The sequence below is a fragment of the Salvelinus alpinus genome, chromosome 31 (genome assembly GCF_045679555.1).
Source record: "Salvelinus alpinus chromosome 31, SLU_Salpinus.1, whole genome shotgun sequence".
NCBI classification, from domain to species: domain Eukaryota; kingdom Metazoa; phylum Chordata; class Actinopteri; order Salmoniformes; family Salmonidae; genus Salvelinus; species Salvelinus alpinus.
The window spans coordinates 11,595,812-11,609,879 of record NC_092116.1 but is presented as its reverse complement, the minus strand read 5'-3'; positions in this window follow the sequence as shown (position 1 = coordinate 11,609,879).

The following is a 14,068-nucleotide window of genomic DNA, read 5'->3' as shown; positions in this document are numbered from 1 at the left end:
GTGTTATCAGCTACCTGAATTTGGAACAGTTTAAAGAGATGAAATGTAATTTTTGCTGCTTTGGGCTCAGGTTCTATCGATCCACTTTAATGCAGTGAAGATCCCACTCTAGATACAATTGGTTGTACAATCCAATATGGGCTAATTATTTTCAGGTGGGCCAAAGGTCTCACAAGCTCGTGCTTGATAGACAATGTCTTTCAAACAATGCTGTCCAATGGCAAAGAGTGGTCAAGGAAATTGGACGTGGTGATCAATTGATTTGATTTGACTGTGCGATTAAAGGGGGTCATAGCGTATCTGAGTGGCCCAGGCTTTCCCCAGGAAATACTTGTGAGCCATAGATGAGGCAATGTCTTGTCCCTCAGCCAACGTTTCCCTGGGAGACACATAGTGCTTCCTCTCAGACCAGGGAACAAGTTTAGCAGTGTGTTAATCATTTTAAGCGATATGAGCTAAGAGCCCACGCCACTGAGCCCTTATCTATAATCACCAATTCAAAACCATGCAAAGGACACTGGCTTTTTACAGCGTGGGAGTGGACGTTATTCCCTCACTCCGTGGCGATTGTGTCGTCTGTTGGGGCACTATGCAAATTGTAGTGGGTCTAGGGTGTCAGGTAAGGTCGAGGTGATATGATCCTTAACTAGCTTCTATCAGACTGGGATAGGTAGAGATTGAATATGTCAGGTAACACTCAAGCCAGCTGGTCTGCACATGCTCTGAGGACATGACTTGGAATGCCGTCTGGTCTGGGCAGGCTTGCGAGGGTTAACATGCTTGAATGTTTTACTCACGTGGGCCACAGAGATCGGGAGCACACAGTCGTCATGAGCGGCTGGGGTCCACGTGTTGTTTTTCTTGAAGGAGAACAGGTGTTTTAGCTTGTCCGGGAGCGAGGCATCAGGCTACCTTTCCCTTTACAATCCATGATTATGTGGAGTCCCTGCCACATGCGTCTTGTGTCTGTCCCTGTACTGATGTTTTGCCTCTTTGATTGCCTTACTGAGGTCATAGCTGGTCTGTTTGTACATGTCCATATTCCCAGTCACCTTGCTGTGGTTAAATTCAGTTTTTGCGCAAATGCTGCTATCTATCCACAGTTTTTGGTTTGCATAAGTTCTAATCATCACGGTAGGAACAACATCTTCTATGCACTTCCTGATAAACCCAGTCACCGAGTATGTGTATACATCGATACTATTCTCAGAGGTAACCCGGAACATTTCCCAGTCTACGTGATCAAAACAGTCTTGAAGCATAGATTCCGATTGGTCAGACCAACATTGAACAGTCCTTACCACGGTTGCTTCATGCATACGTTTCTGCCTATAGGCGGGGAGGAGCAGATGGAGGCGTGGCATGATTTGCTGAAGCGAGGGCCTTGTAGCCATCCCGGAAGGGAGAGTAACAATGGTCAAGCGTGGTCTCTATGTGTAGCACAGTAGATGTGTTGATATAATTTCAGGAGCTTTTTCATTAGATCTATGCCATATTTCATAACAATGAGGATAGGCATTAAACTGCCGTGAAAGCAGCCAATTTTATTTGCCTTTACATACTTTTCAATTTTGTTAAGCTCCGAATGAGTGAGTTTTTCTACCCACACACACAACCCACCCATGCAAAGTATAGCTTTCTGAATTAGAGACCAAACAGTTAGTGAATGCAAATCTAACAGCAAACCAAGCCACTGATAGTCAATACTACCCTGCTTTGGCTGGGTTGTGAGGAGCATTTTAATAGAAAATTAATTACTTAGACTTTGCCAGCTCTGCAAGGAGACACTGACTGTACAGTATATAGTAAATGGCCCGCTGAGAATTTCTGCCTCTGCTTGCCCTGACTTCTCACCTTGAGAAAATCCCCCAGTGAACAGCTAGTGATTTGCTGAACACAGTGCCTTGCCCAGAGGCTCAAATGACAAACCCATCTCCTCTGGCGCCTCACCAACCAAAGCCATTTTCCCACAATTCCCAACACTGTAGATAGAATCAATAAGCTGCATTCAATCATTTGGAGTTATCAGGAAAATGGCATCTGACACCTCTCAGATCCAAATGCTATGTTTTCATTCACTTAGTTTGAACTGTTGATGTTTCTCTCACAGCTAGCCATTTAGGTTAGCATGACCCAATGTGCCTAACAAACATATTGACCAATCCCCTTGGTGGAGAGAAATCAGCTCATGTTTATTTTTGGATTAGTTGGGCTGGTCACCATGCGGCTAAATGCTGTTTCACCCCAAATGCAGCCATTTGATGGACAGCTGGGATATTTTCAGCATCACTGTCTGGTTTTTCAAACCCATACTTGTTTCTATTATTGGTAATGGGCAGATGTTGTTTGGAAACGGGGACAACCGCTAGCGTTAAAAAACAGGGCCACATTGTCGGGCTTGCTCCTTTCAGAACTGTTAAAACGTACAAGAAAAGACGTAATACAGGCTGTTGATGTTGTGGCATATAAACCAGATGTTGTGGCCTACTGAACCTATTGACTGGAGAATGCATTTTGCTTTTCAAATTATATTACTTGACTCTCCTTTCTACTGTACATATGATTATAGGTACAAAGTATAAAAGCTACAATAAAATATACATGTCCATGAGTTACTGTCAGGTTTTAGGAAAATAGCCATCACATTGAGGTGCACTCCTTCTACAACCTCTGCCTAGTTAGCAAACACAGAAGTGCCCCTTTGTGGGATTGCCGGTACTCACAGAAAATGCAGATGCTGCAAATGAGACATGTACTGTACTAATGTGTGTACTGTACTAATGTGTGTACTGTACTAATGTGTGTACTGTACTAATGTGTGTACTGTACTAATGTGTGTACTGTACTAATGTGTGTACTGTACTAATGTGTGTACAGTACATCTGTGTGAGGGTGTGTCCGTATCAACCCGGTTAACCAGCTCTGCCCATTCACCAAGGAACCATCCAGAGACCATTGGCTGTTTGTAATCATGATTGACATCGACCAAACTAATTCATGACAGGACTCCGAACGTATTCTCCAAAACGCCCTTCTTATTCACAATGTACCCACCAATGTCCAAACCAAAGCATCAGAACATGTTGTTTCCTCTAAAACACTATGGGTAGTGCTATTATTGAATTACCACTAACTAGCAGCTCATACAATGTGAATACCCCTAGTTACATAAGAGAGAGATTAGAGATGGTTCATTGCCACAATCGAGGCCATGGGAGGTAATGCGGCTATTGACTGGGAAACTGCTAGGCCTATATTTATCCAGGAATTATAATCTGGTAATGATGATGGTTTTGAAACAAAACCTCTCGTCAGCTTTCTCATAGAAAAGAAGAATAGATACATTTTTGGGGGGGGATTGTACGTTCTCTTGACTGGTTTTGTCCCTGGAACACATTGATCCATCAAATAACATAATTTGGAAGTATGAATTAGAGGTCGACCGATTAATCGGAATGGCCGATTAATTAGGGACGATTTCAAGTTTTCATAACAATCGGTAATTGCCATTTTTGGACACTGATCATGGCTGATTACATTGCATTCCACGAGGAGACTGCGTGGCAGGCTGACTACCTGTTATGCGAGTGCAGCAAGGAGCCAAGGTAAGGTGCAATCGTTGCACGAATGTCCCTAACCATAAACATCAATGCCTTTCTTAAAATCAATACACAGAAGTATATTTTTTTAAACCTGCATATTTCGTTAAAAGAAATCCAGGTTAGCAGGCAATATTAAACTAGGGAAATTGTGTCACTTCTCTTGCATTCATTGCACGCAGAGTCAGGGTATATGCAACAGTTTGGGCCGCCTGGCTCGTTGCGAACTAATTTGCCAGAATTTTACGTAATTATGACATAACATTGAAGGTTGTGCAATGTAACAGGAATATTTAGACTTATGGATGCCACCCGTTAGATAAAATACGGAACAGTTCCGTATTTCACTGAAAGAATAAACGTTTTGTTTTCGAAATTATAGTTTCTGGATATGACCATATTAATGACCTAAGGCTTGTATTTCTTTGTGTTATTATGTTATAATTAAGTCTATGATTTGATAGAGCAGTCTGACTGAGCGGTGGTAGGCAGCAGCATGCTCGTAAGCATTCATTCAAACACCACTTTCGTGCGTTTGCCAGCAGCTCTTCGCTGTGCTTCAAGCATTGCACTGTTTATGTCTTCAAGCCTATCAACTCCAGAGATTAGGCTGGTGTAACCGATGTGGAATGGCTAGCTAGTTAGCGGGGTGCGCGCTAATAGCGTTTCAATCGGTGCCGTCACTCGCTCTGAGACCTTGAAGTAGTTGTTCCCCTTGCTCTGCAAGGGCCGCGGCTTTTGTGGAGCGATGGGTAACGATGCTTCGAGGGTGACTGTTGTCGATGTGTTCCTGGGGCGAGGAGAGGGACGGAAGCTATACTGTTGCACTGGCAATACTAAAGTGCCTATAAGAACATACAATAGTCAAAGGTATATGAAATACAAATGGTATAGAGAGAAATAGTCCTATAATTCCTATAATAACTACAACCTAAAACTTCTTACCTGGGAATATTGAAGACTTATGTTAAAAGGAACCACCAGCTTTTATATGTTCTCATGTTCTGAGCAAGGAACTTAAACATTAGCTTTTTTACATGGCACATATTGCACTTTTACTTTCTTCTCCAGCACTTTGTTTTTGCATTATTTAAACCAAATTGAACATGTTTCATTATTTATTTGAGGCTAAATAGATTTTATTGATGTATTATATTAAGTTAAAATAAAAGTGTTAATTCATTATTGTTGTAAATGTCATTATTACAAATAAATACATTTGTAAAAAATTTTGGTCCTCCAATAATCGGTATCGGCGTTGAAAAATCGTAATCGGTCGACCTCTAGTATGAATGTATCATATCATGCACAGGACAAGTAGTCCAAGTGTGTTGAGGATCTTGAAGAGGCACTCAAACTTTTGTCTAATTTCAGCCAGTAGTTTTGAAAGGGCGGGCTCACGAGCCGAAACGAGTCCCGTTGTTTGTGTACTATGTTATCCAATTGTGTACCATGTCATCCATTTCGTGTGATATATGAATTTGTTGTGCTTAAGATCCCGTAGTGCATCTTTAATAAGCAAGAACAAGGTAGGCATAGATATTGCTTAACATAGTGGAATGTATATCAGTTCAACATGCATCACCATGAATTTGCATGTAGCATGACAGCAGTATGAAATCAAAGAAATTAGTACAAAGAAACCGCTGGTGCAGGTGAAGTATCTTGATAACAAGTGTTAAGTCAACAGGGACGACTGCGAACAGTGTAGACATACAGTAGCTATATTCATTTACTTTAATCATTCATCTCCAACATCTTTATCTGCCTTTTTAGAAAAAGCACAGATTCACATTATTCGCCTGCTCTCTCACCGTTGAGTAGACTTGCACCGCTGCCGTTAGCTGTTAACTGCTGCAGGGAGGGGAGTAAAGGGGGTGACGTAAGCAAAAAAAATGTTAACTTTGGCTCGCAGCCAAGGGGTGACTGTGATATATTTTGCTGCTGTGTTTGCTGTATCCGTGGCAGCCCGGGCTCCGGCACTAGTCGTGGAAGTGATGCCGTCTCCTCAGTACGGTCTGTTAAGGAAATAAATGGCCTCCGCCATCATGGTTGGCGGAGGCCATTTATGAGTAACGACATTTATTATTCTTTCCACTGAGACGTCTTCAGAAATCAGGGGCGGTTCCTCATTCCCATTCATGTTGCTTTGTATGGACAAAAGCTCCTGGAATTCCACAGGATTTTTTTATCCTCAAATTTCTGCTCTTGAACCAGGAAAGGGCATTCGATTGTCCAAGGGGAAGCTGTTGTCTTAATTCCAAGCCATACGTTTGTTTGCCTAGAAAGCATGTCAGTCGCTAGTAGGTCCATCACTATTTCCAGGCCATTAACCAATGAGAGGTTAATATACAGTGGGGTCTGAAATGATTGACACCCTTGATAAAGATGAGCAAAAATGACTGTATAAAATAAATAATTCAAATATTGAGCTATAATGTATGCTCAAAAAAATGTGTACGTTATATTATGTTATACTAATACAATTGCTCAGAGAAAGAGATTTTGTTAACAAGTAATAAAAACAAATCTCAGCCTGTTTCAAAAATATTTGGAGAACACATTGGGAGGGATCTTGACCATTCCTCCATACAGAAACCTTCCGGAACCTTGATTTCCTTCGTCTGTGCTTATGGACTGCCCTCTTCAATTCAAACCACACATTTTCAATGGAGACTAAGATTTTTGGGGTCAATTAACCATTTCTTTGTGGATTGTGATGTGTGCTTGGGGTTAAGGTCTTGCCAAAGCCATTTTTTTTATCCATATGTTTTGTTTTTCCTTACCGACCAAGCTTCCTCATCTTCCTACTTCCGCTCCTACCAGTTTTGGATTTGTTCTCTCTTTTATTCCCCCTCCCTCCCTCATTTCTGTCACGTTCGTTATAGCGATGAGACCAAAGCACAGCGTGATTTGAATACATCTTCTTTAATGAAGAAAGAATACAGAACGAACTATACAAAAACAACAAAACAAACGTGAAGCTATAATATAATAGTGTTGACACAGGCAACTAACCATAGACAATCACCCACGAAATACTCAAGGAATATGGCTGCCTAAATATGGTTCCCAATCAGAGACAACGATAAACAGCTGCCTCTAATTGAGAACCAATCTAGGCAACCATAGACATACAAAACACCTAGACTAGTAACAACCCCATAAACCCTAGACAGGACAAAAAACATATATCACCCTTGTCACACCCTGACATAACCAACAATAATAAAGAAAACAAAGAATACTAAGGTCAGGGCGTGTCAATTTCCCCCATCTATCTTTGTGTTTATTTTGTTTGTAGTAAGCTAATCATTAATGATGGGGGACTGAAGCTTTTATACGTGTCATCCTGTCAATCACTGTTTGACCCCATGACATCTCTCCCAAAAAATGACTACAATGATTGGTCGAAAACGTATTGACAGTCAAATACAGGTCCGCCCTTTATGACATTTTGAGTCACACCACCCGTGAAGCCTATTCCCTCTCACCCTTTCACCCCACCTCATTAGTAACCCTATACCAACCCATTGACCTCGGGATATTTTCCCGAGGTCACCCGCTGCGAGATAGACCACCTGCTGTGTCCATTTACTAGCACCGGGCCAAAGTCTACAGTACAGTAAATTTACAGTACACTATATTATTTACATATCTACAGTATTGTTAATAATAATCATAATAACAATAATAATGTAGACTATATACTGAAGAAAGGAACTGTTTCCCAGACAGATTAGGCCTGCTCCTGGACCAAAAATCACTTAATGGAGATTCTCTTTTTGTTAAAGTACAACTTATGCTTTCTCTGGGTCTGGAAAACCAACCCATAGAGTATGAAAACACATGGTCACCACACAATCCCAATGGTTGGATATCAATTATTTAAGAACATGTGTGGAGGTCAAATATCAATGACTATTTATCCAATGTCCCAAATCCAACGTTATATGTTAGAGATCATTGTCTGTATAGTTAGGAAAGGGGTATAAAATATTTCCAGTCAAACCCTCCAAATATGTCCCTTGGTCCTCTGATGAAGCAAATTCTCAGACAGAAACAGGTGCCTATGAGAGCAAATGTAAAGCGTTCGCTTTCAAAACACCTCCCTCTAGCTGTGCTTGTGATACCTTGCAGTTTAGCCTATACAATATCCTACTAGTAGCCTGGAATCCACACTGATATTGCTGTGTTTCAAGCTAGCTCTTTCCATGAGACATTGAAATGCTTGAGGAAACCCTTTTGGAGATAAGTCTCACCCTTTTTGGGTCTGTCTGTGTGTCAGACTCTGCATCAAACATTGGCTTTTGTTGCTGTGTGTGCAGAAGAATTCTCTGGGGACTGATGGACTGGGTGCAGTAGCAACAGCACCAAATGTTAGTAGCTTCGCAAAGACATTGAGAGTGCTATATATATATATATATATATATATATATATATTCAGATGCCAGGGTAACATGATATGAAACACTTTTGAAGTACTGCAACACCAAGAAAAACACCATTGTCATGTTTATGTAGTAGTTATGAAGTTACAAAAACCAACAACAATTGTGATTGTTGTGTATGCTTGTCCTGCATTCTACAATCACAGGCAATCACATGATTGAAAGGCAAAAGTGCTCTCGTCTTATCTGCAATGCCCCAGAGAACATGTGTAATAGTCCCTAGATGTCTATCGGTCAGGTTTTTGTTAGATTTTACAGTACATCCAGAAACGTGGCGGTTTTGACAACGAAATAGGTATTTTTGAACTTCCATTGCCCTGCCAAGAGTTGCTGAATATCATCTCAGCTACAGTACTCCCAGAGCACAGTGTGTACAGTGATTGGGAAGGCCTGGTCTTGGACCTTCTGGTGCTGCTGGTGCAGCAGACCAATACGTTCCTGGACGTCTTGGTCTGCCAACCAAAGCCCCTCGATTTGCTCAGCCCATCTCCCACTGTGCTATCCCGTGCCAAATAATACACCCCTGGGGGAAACTGGGGGAGATTAAAGACTGAATGACCCCCCCCCAACCCCACCACCAGCCAATAATATTTCCTTTCCGAGTTTTGATACTGTGCACAATCGAAGTTCAAAGAGAGTCCAGGCCGTTCTTGATAAACAGGCTGGATATAGCGTAACAGTCTTGGCAATGCTGACATGCTGGGTGTACACCGAGCGCGGAGGAGACTGATGGAGAGAAAATCAATAGGACAGCTAAAGGCGGGGTTCATGTGTTCCAGTGCATTCCAAAGAGTGCAAAACAGAGGCTAGGAATGCATGCAGCCACTGGGCCCAAGTCGTTATGGAGCAATAGGGAGTGGGTTTGCAGCGTCTGTCTAGTATTCAAATTCATAAAGCTTTATTGTCCATCCGATTTACATGATGGACCTTTTGTCTTTGGCATGTGGCTCATAAAACACAACACATTCCAAAGTTCTCTCTTTGTGGTAGCTGATGTACATTGTTCCTTTCATCTTGAGAAATGAAGTAAGGCTGAAATAATTCATCTGTTATTCATCCAGGTGTTCATCCAGTATTTATTTTCGGACTATATTCTCAGCTGTTCAGTAGATTTTATAGCCACATGTAAGGAGAGAACAAGGACCAAAAACAGTCTCCGAAAGCTGGCGCTTGCTGAGGCCCCATTTTTCATATCCACCAGTGACAAGACAGTAAATTTACACCACATGGTCTCTGACCTACCACACACTGCTCTTGTGATGATGGGCAGCTAAAACAAGTGCTTGAAGCCATGCTTGATGGGCAATGGAGAAAAAAGTGAAAAATAATGACTCCACATGGTAATTATTATTCATGAAACTATGAAAGAATCTCATTTTACATTTGAATTAAGTTGTATGTGACATTTTGTAGATAAGAAGGATTTTTTTTAAGTACCTGAAAAATATGTCACAGTGAATGTGTCATTTTTATCACTGAGCTTGAATCGGTGTTGGTATACATCCAGTGATAGCTATATGTACTAGAAACAACTTAAGTGAAAAAACGCAACTATGTAATATTTTGTATTTATGGAGTATACTTTCCCAAGTGCTCAACACACTTTCCAACATAAGTGGCGGGAAGACTCACCACACTTGTAAGTCACTTCCAGTGTTGGGGAAAGTTACTTTTAAAAGTAACTCGTTGCAATGTTACTTCCATTGAATGTTAGTTGTTACTGTGGAAAGTAACTTGTTACATTACGTTTGCATTACCAAAAACAGAAATCCCTCTGAAGATGCCTTGCGCGTGTTGCTATTTCTTATGCCCAATAGAGGGTGCACATTATCCTTTGAATGGCTTGCATTGCCTAATCTATAACTCAAGCTGTACTAACTCCAGTAAAGACAGATGCAATATCTTTACCTTCTATAACTGTGTTTTAATGTTTGATTTGTTTCATTAAATCATTCAGTAAGGACTTTAAATCGCCAGTATAAACTGCTAACAGCTGGGAACTGCTAGATAACTTGCAAGCACGTCAGTAACTTTGGGAGTACAGACCCCCAAGAAATCAACTACCCTAGTGGTGAAAGTAAGAACTGCAGTTGAAGCATAGTATGCACAGTTAGTTTTTTACAATCACTTACGAACTAAAAGTTGTACTTCAAATTTTATTAGTCACATGTGCCAAATACAACAGGTGTAGACCTAACAGTGTCATACTTACTTATGAGCGCCTAACCAAAAAATATGGATTAGAATAAGAAATAAAAGCAACAAGTAATTAAAAGCAGCAGTAAATTTACAATAGCGAAACTATATACTGGTGGGTATCGGTACAGAGTCAATGTGCGGGAACACCAGTTAGTTGAGATAATATGTACATGTAGGTAGAGTTATTAAAGTGAATATGCATAGACGATAACAACAGAGAGTAGCAGCGGTGTAAAAGAGGGGGGGCAATGCAAATATTCTGGCGTGCCATTTGATTAGGTGTTCAGGAGTCTTATGGCTTGGGGGTAGAAGCTGTTTAGAAGCCTCTTTGACCTAGACTTGGCACCCCGTTACCGCTTGCCGTGCGGTAGCAGAAAGAACAGTCTATGACTAGGGTGGCTGGAGTCTTTGACAATTTTTAGGGCCTTCCTCTGACCAGGTACAGAGGTCCTGGATGGCAGGAAGCTTGGCCCCAGTGATGTACTGGGCCGTTCGCACTACCCTCTGTAGTGCCTTGCAGTCGGAGGCCGAGCAGTTGCCAAACCACGCAGTTATGCAACCAGTCAGGATTTTTTAAATGATTTTTAAATTTTATTTTAACTTTATTTAACTAGGCAAGTCAGTTAAAAACAAATTCTTATTTTAAATGACGGCCTAGGAACAGTGGGTTAACTGCCTCGATGGTGCAGTTGTAGAACCTTTTGAGGATCTGGGGACCCATGCCAAATCTTTTCAGTCTCCTGGGGGGAATAGGTTTTGTCGTACCCTCTTCCCGACTGTCTTGGTGTGCTTGGACCATGTTAGTTTGTTGGTGATGTGGACACCAAGGAACTTGAAACTCTCAACCTGCTCCACTGCAGCCCCGTCGATGAGAATGGGGGCGTGCTCGGTCCTCTTTTTCCTGTAGTCCACAATCATCTCCTTTGTCTTGATCACGTTGAGGGAGAGGTTGTTGTCCTGGCACCACACGGCCAGGTTTCTGACCTCCTCTCTATAGGCTGTCTGTCTCATCGTTGTCAGTGATCGGGCCTACCACTGTTGTGTCATCGGCAAACTCAATGATGGTGTTGGAGTCGTGCCTGGCCGTGCAGTCATGAGTGAACAAGGAGTACAGGAGGGGACTGAGCACGCACTCTTGAGGGGCTGTGTTGAGGATCAGTGTGGCGGATGTGTTGTTACCTACCCTTACCACCTGGGGTGGCCCGTCAGGAAGTCCAGGATCCAGTTGCAGAGGGAGGTGTTTAGTCCCAGGGTCCTTAGCTTATTGATGATCTTTGAGGGCACTACGGTGTTGAACGCTGAGCTGTAGTCAATGAATAGCATTCTCACATAGGTGTTCCTTTTGTCCAGGTGGGAAAGGGCAGGGTGGAGTGCAATAGAGATTGCATCATCTGTGGATCTGTTGGGGCGGTATGCAAATTGGAGTGGGTCTGGGGTTTCTGGGATAATGGCGCTGATGTGAGCCATGACCATCCTTTCAAAGCACTTCATGGCTACAGACGTCAGTGCTACGGGTCGGTAGTCATTTAGGCAGGTTACCTTAGTGTTCTTGGGCACAGGCACTATGGTGGTCTGCTTAAAAATGTTGGTATTACAGTACTTGAGGCACACTCAGTGAAACCATTAACTCATGTGCCTATTCAGACCAATTCTGCAAAACTGCAAGCACATTATCTGCTTTACACTCAGTTTGTAATTGTAAAACACTTTTTGCTAAACACTAAACACAGTTCTCTACATTCAACACATCATTCAAAACTAACAGGTCTTGTGTTTCGTTTGGAAAACACTCCCATTCAAAATGCCACACTCATTTACCGATTACATACACCCAGTGCTCACGTGTGAAAACACTTATAGCTAATTTCTTCACTTAGAAATCAGAGCTTGAGCACTATAAGTTGGCTTTCTTGGTTTGGACAACAATGGAGGCCAATTTTAGAGAGAGAGTTAGAGGAAGAGGAGTGAAAGTAAGAGGGGGACGAGGAGGAGGAAGAGGAGGAGGACGGGGAAGAGGATGAGGATGAGGAGTGGGACAATAAAGAGAAGGAAGGAGAACAATCACAGATGAGATCTGGGCCACTTTGGTCAATCATGGTTTGAGTTTCAGGGAGGCCTAACATGAGCCGCTACACTGCAGCAAGTGTCATCCGGACATTTTGAAATGAGAACAGGTAAGTTAACCTACCCTCTATACCATGCTACTGTACTCAGAGTACTTACAGCACTACAGTAACATGTCATTTCATACTGAAAGAAATCTTGCACCCTAACCATTCACATCATGTTTTTGCAGAATTGCTAGACGACGACCCTTCAATGGAGGAAGAGCAGGAACAACACATAGTGAATACGGTCATTTCAAACAACAGCATATGTTCACGACAACTGCAACACCACATCATCACTGACAACACAACATTCAGTAACATAAATAGGGTGAGTTTATCCGCACTTGGCCGTCTCCTGAAACGCCATCAGATTCGTATGAAGCAGCTCTACGGAGTACTATTTGAGCAAAATTCTGACAGAGTGAAACAACTGCGCTATGAATATGTACAAGTAAGCTATACTATCCTGTCATTGGTACTGTATTCCAGTGTATTGTACTACATATTGACTGCTCTATGTCTATTCATACTGATATACAATAATGTTTTGTCTTGTCTGTTTCAGAGAGTTATGGAACTAGATGCTGCTGCAGAGCATCATGATTTTCTCTATGTTGATGAGGTCGGCTTTAAACTAGCCAAAACAAGTCGCAGGGGAAGAAACCTCATAGGACACCGCGCCATCATCAATGTCCCTGGAGAGCGTGGTGGCAACATATTTTTTCACCTTTATTTAACCAGGTAGGCTAGTTGAGAACAAGTTCTCATTTACAACTGCGACCTGGCCAAGATAAATTAAAGCAGTGCGACACAAACAACAACACAGAGTTAACCATGGAATAAACAAACATACAGTCAATAACACAATAGAAAAAGTCTATATACAGTGTGTGCAAATGAGGTAAGATAAGGGAGGCAAGGCAATAAATAGGCCATAGTGGCGAAATAATTACAATTTAGCAATTAAACACTGGTGTGATAGATGTGCAGAAGATGAATGTGCAAGTAGAGATACTGGGGTGCAAAGGAGCAAAAAAAAATAACAGTATGGGGATGAGGTAGTTGGATGGGCTATGTACAGGTGCAGTGATCTGTGAGCTGCTCTGACAGCTGGTGCTTAAAGTTAGTGAGGGAGTTATGAGTCTCCAGCTTCAGTGATTTTTGCAATTCGTTCCAGTCATTGGCAGCAGAGAACTGGAAGAAAAGGCGGCCAAAGGAAGAATTGGCTTTGGGGGGTGACCAGTGAAATATACCTCCTGGAGCGCGTGCTACGGGTGGCTGCTGCTATGGTGACCAGTGAGCTGAGATAAGGCGGGGCTTTACCTAGCAAAGACTTATAGATGACCTGGAGCCAGTGGGTTTGGCGACAAATATGAAGCGAGTGCCAGCCAACGAGAGCATACAGGTCGCAGTGGTGGGTAGTATATGGGGCTTTGGTGACAAAATGGATGGCTCTGTGATAGACTGCATCCAATTTGCTGAGTAGTGTTGGAGGCTATTTTGTAAATGACATCGCCGAAGTCAAGGATCGGCAGGATAGTCAGTTTTACGAGGTATGTTTGGCAGCATGAGTGAAGGATGCTTTGTTGCGAAATAGGAAGCTGATTCTAGATTTAATTTTGGATTCGAGATGCTTAATGTGAGTCTGGAAGGAGAGTTTACAGTCTAACCAGACATCTAGGTATTTGTAGTTGTCCACATATTCTAA